General features: G+C 34.8%; 1 long non-coding RNA gene across 1 annotated transcript; it reads right to left on the reverse strand.

The window, feature by feature from the left end:
• Window positions 1–1,827: 1,827 nt before the first annotated feature.
• LOC150037871 (uncharacterized) lies at window positions 1,828–4,635 on the reverse strand. The gene is made up of 2 exons (XR_016527861.1): window positions 4,492–4,635; window positions 1,828–2,240 (listed from the first exon to the last, which is right to left on the reverse strand). It is a non-coding gene; the product is annotated as an uncharacterized LOC150037871 (long non-coding RNA).
• Between the last annotated feature and the right edge of the window lie 4,072 nt (window positions 4,636–8,707).

Genomic DNA, 8,707 nt, shown 5'->3' on the forward strand with positions numbered 1-8,707 from the left:
GACATATGGTTTAATTTATACAAAAAGACTTTCAAGGTTAAAATGTATGAGAGATACCTAGAATGTCTAGGGCAAGCGGGAAATCAGGTTGGGTATAGAGTATGTGATATGTGTTTCATTGGCTTCTCACCAGCTTTAGTACAAGTGGGAGATTATTTAACTTTGTATCCTAAAGCCTCGTAATTTTTTAGTTGATTAATTTAATCATTAATTATGCAATAATAATTTCCATTAACCGATAAAATCCAAGGTTATTACATGAAGTTTTGGACATGTATGTAGTTGACATATATGTGTATCATATTCAATAAATAACCTAAAAGTCTATAGTATATGGATAAGATTGGGTGTCTTACCCTGATAACACTATGGATATGACCAACTTTGAAATAGTTACAAATGGTTTGATCCAAATAATTCATAGGTGACAATGAGCGGAGTATCATATACAAAGAGTTTGTATACGACCGGACTATGAAATATTTAATCTCTCTTTGTAAATCTGTTAATTGAAGAGATTAATATTTCATAGGATGATCATGTGCGACCCTGTCTGTGAGGTCATTTGATGTGCATGAATGAGAGTGATCCAAGTTGTTGACTTAATACGCCTATCATTTTGGGGATTTGACTAAGTGGGGAGTTGGGAACATAACTACACAAGATGAAATTCACTTCTTCTCGCATAGGATAAGTAGATGAGTAATTTCCTTAAGTGCTGATTTTGGGTGTTAAACAAGAGAACTCACCCTCTTACTAGCCTGAGAGGGGCTAGCTTATGGTTGGATCATAAATAAATGGTTCATTAGAGAAATCAATGGTACTTAAGGAAAAAAGGTAATTATAGGGGTAAAACGGTCATTTGAACCAGCTATAATTATGAACAACTTGTGAAGGATCAATTTCCTTGTATTGATTATATTCATGAAAACAATTTGTCCTACAGTGCAAAAGAGTTCAACCATGGGTTTATAGTGGTTTGTCATGTAGTTAATGAATGAAGGTTAATTTAATTTGAAGAGTTCAATTAATTAATCTTGGATAATTAGAGCTTATAATTTGTAGGTCGGTCTCCTTCCTAGCTCAACACATACCAATAAGGATCAAATATGTTGAAAGAAAATTTGAAATATTCAAATTTTATGAGGGCAAATATTAATTGTATTGGATACAATTAATTACATGAATGTATTATAAAGTTTATTTGAATGAGATTCAAATTATAACTTTATAATATGAAGAATTAATTTATTTCAATATGATTCAAATAATTAATTATTTATTTGGATGATATCCATATAAATAAATAAATTATTTAATTTGAATAAGATTCAAATTAAATAGATAATGGGAGAATTGATTTATTTTAATATAATTCAAATAATTAATTATTTGGATGATATCCACATACTTATATTATTCAATTTAAATAAGATTTGAATTAAATAATTGGGGGAAGAATTAATTAATTAGAATTGGATTCAAATAATTAATTATTAATTTTGGATTAGATTCAAATTAAAGATTCTACCGGAGATAAATATTTAATATGATTGAAATATTTTGAACAATTTAATAAGAGATATTATTTGGGTAGATATTTATTAATATTGGATATTATTAAATATTTAATTTATAATCTCTGTAGAAGGGTTATCCAAATAGTATTAGAAGTAATTCAGAGAGTTTTATAAATAGGGCCCTTTAGAGCCTTCATAGAATACATTCTCTACAAGAATAATCTCTACGATTACTCTAAAACTCTCTAGAAATTCTCCCAATTTTTTTAGAAAAGTTCTAGTGCAATTTAGGATTGAAAAAGGTATGTTGCTTAACCTTTTCTTAATTATTTGTATTTTTAATTCATTCAAGAAACCAAAGAATGCAATCATACACTTCCATCAGGATTCAATTACCTTCAAATAGGTCTAAGAGGAGATGCTTGACCTTGATTGACGCTAACCAAAAACGAAATTAGCCCGCTCCTCGACTCGATATGTTATACAATTATTCTGAGGCAACTCCAAAACCTTGTTGAACAACCTAGGTCAATCACCTCTATAAATACATCATAATAACTTCAGATAAGGTAACTTGAATTCTATCTCAAACTCCATAGCTTTCACACTTTTTCACTCTTTGACTTAAAGCATCGAAGTTTGTGTGGCAAGCACCACATATGTGTATGCAAGTTTTCTCCCTTTTGCAAGCCACGTTTTTCTCCCCTTCAAGCCAATTCACTGTTGGTGTCACATGAAGATTAGATGCATTTCTCTTTTCTAGATTTTGGCATCAACAGTTGGCATTGTCTATGGGTAGAAAGTATTCTACTTATCATAACTTGCATACCTTATAAAATATGAATAAAAGGGATGAAAACAGGAACTTGGATGAAGATAACTCAAATCAAGACTGCCATCTATGGAGAACAAGAAAACAAACACTACCTCGACTTGAGGAAAATGCAATTTCAGATTGTTGGACAACCAAAGCGACATGAAGCTACGCATAGCAAGGACAGTAGGAAAGCTTAACTAAAATCAATGGTGCAGATTGTGCCGAGGAGACTAAGTCGAGGTTGAGGTGACCTAGGCCGAGGTAGATGTGACAAATGTCAAGGCCAAGTCTACCAATGCCGAGGACAAGGAAACCAATGCTAAGGCTGAGCCAACCAATGCTAAGACAAGGGCACAAAAATCTTAACTTTTTTCATATGATATGGCTAAAAATTTAAGAGTTCTTAAAGTAACTTCATTCTAATTCCAACTAGCTTAACGCTAAAAACAAAAGAAAAAAAAAAAAAAGAAGATAAATGAAGAAATATTCACTTCCTTTGTCTTACGTACTTCTAAATCTAAAAATAGAAGCAAAACTTTAGCTTTAATCTACCACATTCCATAGGCCTCACCAACCAAGAATACAAGGATCCAAGAAATCAAATGAAAATAAAAAAGATGGAGAAAGATGTGTAGATGCTAAAATAGGAAGAAATCAAAATGAAACAACATAAAATTCGACAATGCAATGAAAATGTAAAAGAATTACACTGATCTTGGTGATGATGCCTTTCTTCTAAAGTTTGAATATTAAAATGGTTAATTCATAACATCATAAAAGCGTTAATTTTTACCGATTATGTTTGAGTTTTTAGGACAAATTGTGCCCTCATTATTAAAGTGACTTTCACATCGAAAATAAAAAAAGAAGATAAATGCTCAAAATCTAAACTACCTTAAAATATATGAAAGATCACGTTTTTTTAGTATTTAAATATGACCTGAATATATAGTAATCTGAACATGTAAAATACAATTACACTGCATTAGTAAATTTGTATGAAATATAGTAATCTAACCATGTGAAATATATTACATCGTATTTAAAACATTTGTCGTTGTAGGACCATCGAGGGCAATTTCGGTATTATAAAAATGGGTCCATGTGCACTGTAGCGTATTTGACATTCTTCTAAAAAAAAGCTAAATTTTACCATTTTCCAACTAGCAGTCTAAAAGTTGTTATATATCACAAATTCCTATTGCCAAATATGTGGTCTAACTCTCGGGCTTGATTCATTAGAAAAAAAGTTAAGATTGAACTTGAGTCGATTCATTGGACTACTCCATTGATTATTGATTATTTAATTATTTTTAAAATATAGATATATTTTTAGATTTTATTAATTGAATGATATAAACATTTAATGAGTTTTAAAATTTTTTATTTAATTTATTTTAAAATTTTCATATTTTTATTACTCTTATATAATAAAGTTATAGATAATTGATGGTTCAAAGGTTGTGAGGCCTTCAATTCGATTAAATAATACTCCATTCCTACTCTAACTCCGAGTCAATCCACAAAGAGCCAATCAATTTCTCGATTAAAATGCTTATTCTGTAGGTAACTGGGAGGGGGAGGAGGGGGTTTGATTGAATGGTAAAAGAAAAGTGTTTGAAAATCAAAAGTGCACAAAATTAAAGTTTCGTTTTAGGCTAGGTTGTGTTGAGGTTTTTCCTAACTTACTTACTCAATCATTGATTACTCAAAAGAGGTAACCTGTAATCCTCCATGTTTAAGCTTAACCTACTACAGTTAGAAAGCTAAATGGATGTTCCATTTACAAAATTAACCTTCATGTCTAGATGAAAAGCATCCTAAACATGCAAATTAAATAACATTAAGTTCGAGGACCACTGCTAAGATGAACAAAATAATATGAAAATGCCTAATTAATTGTTCGATGTTATTCTCATCTCCGTTAGTTAAATGATGTTAATTGTTTAGAAACACCAAAATAATCTACAGCTCTAACTTAACCCTTGCCCCTTAACAATTTAGGAACCTAACAATTACGTATTAAAGTATTAATCTATGGCGATGAACTCAAAAATCCTTAAACTAGAAAATTACAAGATGAAAGTTAATCACAAATCTCAATAATTTACAAATCAAGGAAGAAACCTCAAAACCCGATCTAGATAATCTTACCTTAGCCTAGAATCATACTTGAAATCACCAAAAAACTAATTGATATGTGTCCCAGTTGAGCAAGAAAGTTGAAATATGGAGGACATGGAGACAAAATTTGAGCTTAGTAGCTGAGATTTTGGGATTTTCTCTTTAGAATGCTCTGCTATTATTCAAGGGTGCTATGCCCAATTTATACACAAATTGCCCCTTTAGTGTTGTACAAGAAATAAAGAATAATTAATTACAAATAAGGATAATAGAAAGGACACCTGGACCAATCACAATGAAGGAATAAAAAAAGGAATGATTTAACCTATTGGATCCTAACAGATTTTCCTGTCCTGATGAATTTCCACAATTGTCCTCCTTATGTGATGTGGCATATTTGTTTTGAGGTGTCTTCTTTGGACCCTTTGATTTGAAGGAACTCTAAAACTAGAGAACCAGTGAGTGGAAGTGGATCGTTCCAAAGTCCATTGTGAAAGAACACATACATTTACAATCAAACAAAAATAGTTATGCATTAAGATAAATTACAACATGCTTTCTAACAAACATACAAGGGATCAAGAAAATAATACCTTTGAAGAACCCTTTCTTCACATATCCCTCGATCGTTTAACAACTTAGCAATCAAGCATAAATGCAACGAGCCTATGGAAAATCCTTGATCACCAGCAAGTACAACTCGATCCTCGAACAAAACTCGACACCACCACTGAAGGAACTCTTATACAAGAGTACCTCTGAGCAGAAATGGATATTTCCAAAGACATTATAACAGAATTTCCACATTTGTATTCAAACAAACAAATATGCATCATACTGTAAAATTACCGGCATGCTTTAAGATTAAATAACAAGAGAACAAGAAAACTTACCAGTTTAAGAATGTTTCTCCTCGAAAAATCTCGCTCTCTCCACGAACGGATGCTCTCACTCTCACTGGAATGGCAAGCTATCGTTCACCAAAAGTCCGGTCGTCTACCACGAACAGCCTCCACACGAACAACAAGAAGATGAGGATGGCACCACCACTAGGAATCCTTAGTATTCTCAGTGTGAGAATCCCAAGAGTGGGCTCTATTCGGATTTGGTAGAGGGGAGGAGGAAAAGAGATCATATACAACGATCAAGCAAGTGGGAGAAAGCTAAATGTATCATATAGACAAAGTGTTTGATTGTTTAGATGAAGTATACGATCGTGTAGGAAAAAAGGGAAGCGATCGTCTATACAATCATTTAGTAAAAGCTCAGCACTAAACGATCGTTTAGTACAAGGTAGGCGATCGTTTAGAAGATGGCGTGCACGTGTAAGTGATCGTGTAGTAAATGTGAGCTATCGTATAGTCTCTGATTTACTAAGCAATAGGTAGCAAACACCTTTGTGAGCAATCAACCGTGTGTATATTGCAAAATGAAAACAATTTTCATTTTATTCTTCAGTTACGAATACCGATTGGAACTTTCCATTAATGCATGGTTACGAAGAAAACGACGGCCAATTATCCCATAATTGTCGAAATTAAAATAATAAATATAATCATATTATATTCATTAACCTATAGTTTAATATCATATATCAACCATAGTGTTTTCTCCTCCACTAGATATAAATCACATTTATATCCATTTTCCTCCAATTAATGTATTTCATACATAAACTGAATCATATCATATATAATTAACCAGTTCAATCATATCATATATAATCGAACTGTGTCATGTCAATTTGAACATTTAGAACTGGCCCAAAAATTGATTCTCAACTTGAATCCATTGAGCTACCAAGGGGACCTTTTAGACCTATGACTCGAAGCTCTAACGATACGTGAATAGCTGACTAAACTCTTTAGTCACGAGATCCACCATCCGTTAACTGCTAGACATTCTACTAAGGATCGACAGCTGAACTCTCCTTACCACAAATATATTTCTGTATCCATCGGATATAACCAATTAACAACACGATAACCCTTCACAGATGCTAGTAAGTATAGCTGGGCCAATTTACCGTTTTGCCCCTGTAGTTACATCTAACTTCTTAAGTACTACTGATCCCTCTAATGAACAATACAATATATTCCTACTATGTGTGGCACCTCTCGGGCCATGAGAAAGTGTGTGGCACCACATCGTTCAAGCCCGGAGATCAACTCTTAAGGGATCAATCTATCTACTTACTTGCACCCATGCAAATCAAAGGACCGCCCTCAAAGGCAGGAGTTCCTAACTCACTTAGGATTAAGGTCATGTTACCTATGGTCATCCTAGTGAAGTGAAGTCTTTGTCATGAACGACGTTATATAACGAGACGTTAACACTTCGTGGTCAGGTCTTATACAAAATATTTGTATAGAACCCCCCTCCCCGCATGTCCCCACATAAATTATCAGTATCAAATCATCTGTAGCAAGTCACAACACTTGTAACTTGTTCTACAAAGCGGGCCGCACCCATAGCATTACCAGAATAAGGTTTCCCTTCTATATCCATATACTACAGACCATTTTGGTTATCACTTAATACATGATCCACTTGTATGTCACTACATACATCTTAAGTTACATAACGTCAACCAGAGATTTTAGTTTATTGGTTTATGGTAAAGCAAATAAAAACATCCAATGTGCAAAGTCAAGTAGTGAAGAAAATATTATATATTATACATCACAAACGTTCGTAACTGTGTTTACAAACTACAGAACATGAGACTTTAGGGCGTCATCCCTAACAATCTTCTACTTGTCTTAAAATCTCCCACTTGGCCTAGTCCAGCTGCGGGCGGTCCCGTAGACCCATACTCTGAAGGTGACCCTCAAACACTATAGCCGTGAGAGCCTTCGTAAACGGGTCAGCAACATTGTGCTCTGAAGCAATCTTCATGACAATTATGTCCCCTCGATGCACTATCTTGCGGATCAGATGATACTTCCGCTCTATGTGTTTGTCGCACTTGTGACTCCTGGGCTCCTTAGAGTTCGCCACAACACAACTATTGTCATCATAGAGGGTGATGGGCCTAAACATGTCTGAAACAACTTCTAGCTCTGTCAGGAACTTCCTGAGCCAAACGACCTTCTTAGCAGCTTCACAAGCCGCTACGTACTCGACCTCCATCGTGGAGTCAGTGATGCATCCCTTCTTAGTGCTTTGCCACAGTATAGCTCCTCCGTTAAGAGTAAAAACTGACCCTAGAATGGACTTGTGAGAGTTTCTATCAGTCTGAAAGTCAGAATCCGTGTATCTAGTAAGGATCAAATCCCTAGACCCATACACGAGCATGTAGTCCCTCGTTCTCCAAAGATACTTGAGGATGTTCTTAACTATGGTCCAGTGACCCTGGCCTAGGTTAGACTGATACCTACTGACTATTCCCACAGCGTAGTAAATGTCTGGCCTAGTATAGAGCATCGTATACATCAAACTGCCAACCACAGATGCATATGAGACCCGTCTCATCTCCTCAACCTCTTGAGGCGTCTTAGGACACATGTCTTATCACTATACGATTACCTGAATGGCAGCAGACCTCTTTTGGAGTCCTGCATCAAGTACTTGAGCAACATCTTATCACTATACGATTCCCGAGACAGTGCTAGTACTTTTTCTTACAATCCTGAAAGATATACGTTCCTAGAATAAACCAAACCTCAATTTGGAATTAGGTCGCTAGCTAGTTCTTAATTACAGTCAGTAGACCTACATCATTCCCAATGAGTAGGATATCGTCTACATACAACACTAAGAAAACTACTGAACTGTTGACGATCTTCTTGTGACACAAGGCTCATCAACGTTTTGGTCAAAGCCATAAGATTTGATCGTAGTATCAAACCAAACGTTTCAAGATCGAGATGCCTATTTCAGCTTATAAATGGACCGATTCAGAAAGGCCGTCTTGACATCTATATGCCAGATCTCATAATCATAATAAGCGAAAATGGATAGGAGGATGCAGATCGATTTTAACATGGCAACAAGCGAGAAAGTCTCCTCATAGTCGACTCCCTTCACCTGGGTATAACCCTTTGCCATAGGTCGAGCCTTGAAGGTTTTCACCTTCCCATCGACACCCTGTTTCCTCTTGTAGATCCATTTACAACTTATAGGTCTTACCCTATCATGCTGATCTACAAGATCCCATACTGGGTTGAAGTACATCAACTCCATCTCGAGATCCATGACTTTGACCCATTCATCTCGGTTAACATCCTCCATTGCCTTCTGATAA

This window comes from Benincasa hispida, chromosome 2 (assembly GCF_027475165.1).
Source record: "Benincasa hispida cultivar pf3 chromosome 2, pf3_genome.v1.1, whole genome shotgun sequence".
Classification (NCBI taxonomy): domain Eukaryota; kingdom Viridiplantae; phylum Streptophyta; class Magnoliopsida; order Cucurbitales; family Cucurbitaceae; genus Benincasa; species Benincasa hispida.